Source organism: Crocuta crocuta, unplaced genomic scaffold, assembly GCF_008692635.1.
Source record: "Crocuta crocuta isolate KB4526 unplaced genomic scaffold, BGI_CrCroc_1.0 scaffold790, whole genome shotgun sequence".
Classification (NCBI taxonomy): domain Eukaryota; kingdom Metazoa; phylum Chordata; class Mammalia; order Carnivora; family Hyaenidae; genus Crocuta; species Crocuta crocuta.
Window position 1 is genome coordinate 712,817 of NW_027531898.1, and position 4,171 is coordinate 716,987.

A 4,171-nucleotide genomic window follows, 5' to 3' on the forward strand; every position below is an offset into this window, starting at 1 on the left:
GATCATGACCTAAGCGAAAGTCGGACGCTTAACCGACTAAGCCACCCAGGCGCCCCGATACATGCTTTGAAGAAGAATTATAAGCCTAGATTATGGCAACACAACTTTTGATTGATAAGCAGAGTTGCCAATGTGATCTGTTCACCTGAAAATAAAGAGCTGAAACAAAGCAAATAAGCATTTATTTGGGATCAAAGAATGGGAATGTGGGGAGCACAGATTCAGGTACATACCCAAAGTGTAGCATGCTTATGGGGTAGAAGCAAGGAATTTTTATGAGGGAGAGGATGAGGAATCATTACATGTGTTGGAAGAAAAGGAAAAAAGTTTTCTGTGGGTATGAACAAGCTAAGCTACTTGGTTTGGGTTGTATATACACTGATTATGGATTCTCTTCAGAAAGTCCTTAAGCATCATCAGTCTTTTAAGAAGGCTGTTTATTCTCCCACTGACTTCTCAAGCAACTGCTTAAAACTGTTGCTGTTCAGATGTCCAAAAGTGTTGGCCCAGTTCAGAGGTGAGTAAGGCAGTTCTCTTCAGTGGCCACTCAATTGGATTTAAGATGGCTCCAGGCAGACCAGTTTTTCACAGGTCTGATAAAAATATCAGTAAATGTAGAACACATTATTATTATTCCTAATAATATAAACTTAGTGTTTGGCAATAAAGACTTATGAGTCCTTGCTCCCTAACATATAATTGTTGTAATTAAATTAGACAAATATAGGAACTGAAACTTTCAATAAGTAAAAGTGTAAGTTCTGGGTTTGGGTCCTTAACACTGATTGAGAGATCATCTATAGAAACCCCTCACTCAACCATTAAGAGTTGTGTGGTCTTAAGTAAATGAATTAAGCCTTCTGTTTTTCAATTTGCTCATTGTCAACTTAAGATGAAAATAATATCCATCTCATGTGGTTATTTTGGAGTTTAAAGAGTTACAACACATGAAGAGATTAGATAGATGTGCATTTAAAGCTTAATGAGTGCACAATAAATATCAGTATTATTATTATGTTGTCCAATTTTGAAAGCATGGAAAGATAATATATTTTTATTTCTAGAGACGCAGATAATTTTCTTTAGATAGTTAAAAGATATAACCAATTTTAACATTACTAAAATATACCTAAAATGACTTAGAGGCAAATTGGGACCATGTTATTAGGTGTGTGATATAAACAACATTAAGAAACAACATATTCAGGGGCACCTGGGCAGCTCAGGTGGGTTTAAGTGTCCAACTCTTGGTCTTAGCTCAGGTCCTGATCTCAGCTCAGGTCTTGATCTCAGGGTCATAACTTCAAGCCCCAGGGTAGTCCTCAAACTAGTTGTGAAGCCTACTGTAGGAAGAAAGAAAGGAAAGAAAGAAAGAAAGAAAGAAAGAAAGAAAGAAAGAAAGAAAGAAAGAAAGAAAGAAAGAAAGAAAGAAAGAAAGAAAGAAAGAAAGAAAGAAGGAAAGAAGGAAAGAAGGAAAGAAAGAAGGAAAGAAGGAAAGAAAGAAAGAAAGAAAGGGCACCATAATTATCTGTAAGGTGTTTTTGGATTTAGTTATGATTTGAATAACAATAATGCTGTATGATGTCATCTTTGAACAACTTTTTGCGAGACGTTTCTAAAAACTACATGGTTAACCAACATAAATATTCCTATCACCAAAGTAAAGTTATGTTTATAGTATTAAGTTTGCAAAAGTTATATGGTTTGTAAAACATCTCCCACTTTTCTTAAATCAAACTGATCCTANGATCCTAAATTCTTTTAAACATATTTCACAGTATCCTTCATAAAAATCATATATACTTTAAAAATCAAGTTAAATATTTGGAGTCATTTTGGAAATGTTAGGCTTTCTTTTCATTTATCCACTTATTTATTGTATGCAGAGCCAATAGACACGGTGCCTTGTTTCTGTGTTGCCACAAAGGAGCAGTGAAAATCGATTTTGCACTTTGTGTTGATATTGATTAGAAAAGAAACCTTGTAAATTTCCACAAAGTCTTTTAATCTACCAAAGTTATTTATGAAACCTAAGCGATCCTTAGTATTTCCAAACATATTTAAGTCTCTAATCTTGCTCTTTTAATTTATGCAGGTGCCTAACTGCAGTCATAGCAATAGTGAGAATCATATTAATTTTACAATGTTAGTCTTACAATTATGTGTGTGTGTATGTATATATAAAGAGACACAGAGAAAAGGAATATATTTTTAGATGAATAAAAGTAGACTGTTAATAAATAACCAATCATGATAAGTACTTATAGGAATATAATTATAATTTTCATAGACTTACTCTTAAACAATATTAGATTAAGATGATTCTTAAGCAATATTAGATTAAAAAGATTAATGAATATGACTAGATGTTTTTCTTTTTAATGCAGGAATTATTCAAATCACTTGAAAAAGTTTTAGTTGTCTTTTTGGATTATGGAAGTACCTATTTTTATTTTTGTAGTCCCATGTTTTATTTTCCTTAATTTTCTCAATCAGAAATGCATTATTTTTTTGGTATAAATCTTTGATTGATCTTTCTCTTCCTATCCTAATAAAAAGACAGAAAACATGTCTGTTATGATCCCCATTGAGTCCCTGCAGTCAGCACCTGTCTGGCACATAATAACTGATCAGTAATTGGCTAACTGCATGAACGATTAAGGCTGTGAAATTTCTTATGGATGAAACTTGGGCACAATCATTGCATTATCAGCACTCAAGCTTACTTTGATTACTTAAGAAGAATGATGTAGTCACATGTAATGGACGGTTTATAAGAAAAGATTCAGAAATAAAACAAGAGATCGTCATACAAATAAAAACTGAAACTGCTTCTTATTTTGCTAAGAATATCACTGATCATTCTAAAATAAATTTTTTACTGAAAGATATTTTTGTCAGTAAAACTTTTAATTTTTAAAAATTGTGTATTTCAAAATTTATAATAAATCTATTATAAATCATGTCCCCCTGAATTCAGAATCTGGGTACTGAGCCACATTTGAATTGCGTTTAGCAGCCTAGTAAGATAGAGTGAATATTTGACCTCTTGTGTCTTGTGTCTTACACAGCCTAATAATCATATGACATTCAAGATCATGATCATATAAAACTACTTCCCCATCTGCAGAGGTAGTTCTCCTATATCCAGATGCATAAAAGAAGAGTCGATGTGGTAGACGCGAAGGCAAGTACTTCTAGAAGATGACTGAGAGATAATTTATAAATAAAAATAAATTTAGATATTGAAGCCAAAACTTTGAATGAATAAACATTTCATAGGTTTTTAAAAAACATTTTATAACGGGATGGTTTTTAAGGAATGGCTACAGCCAAAGACCAGGGGCTATTTGAATTCAAATTGAGGTTAGCTATGTGGCCCTCTCATTAGCTATGTGGCCTTGGGCAAATTGATTAACCTGAGAGCAACAGTATGTGCTATTGTGAGAGGTAAATAAAAATGTTTGTAAGGTGATTAGACCTTTTCTAGCACTAGTAAAATAATAATAAACTCTTTTCAAGTATAACACAAGACTGAGTATAAGGGGGAAAATGAAAAGAATCTGAATAAAAAACATATTTCAAACATGGCAACTTGAGTTTATACTAAATATGGATTTGTAATCTCCTACCTTAAAATTCTTACATCTCAAATAGTTCACAGTTATTTTTGACTTCACTTTTTTTTGGTCTTTTACCAACTAGATAAAAGAGCCAGCAATTCCTATCTTATACAAGTTGTGCCAGTGTAAGGCCACAAGTCTAAACGTCTAAACCAAACTGACTCCATGACAGGCTTTAAGTTTCCCCTCTGAACTAGAAGGCCTGAGTTTCAGCTTTCCCGAAACTATCAGGCAGTTACACATTGCCCAAGGCAGGAGAAACCACCCTTGCAACACCCAATCAGGGAAGGCCAGTGACCACCCTCCACATTACTAAGGGAGAGGCCTGGAGATAGAAACTATAGATAGGACCCTGTTACCTAACGTTAAAGTTAACCTGTTAGTCGCCAAACAAGACCCTAGGCTGGCTCTGTGATTGGTTGAATTTAAAGGTACTCTAAATGTTGTAATTGGATCCCGCCAAAAGTAACGAATACTCTAGACAATGTGTATGGTCAAACCCGCTGTCAATGATGTTGAATAATTATGATTGGATCACTGTTCCCATG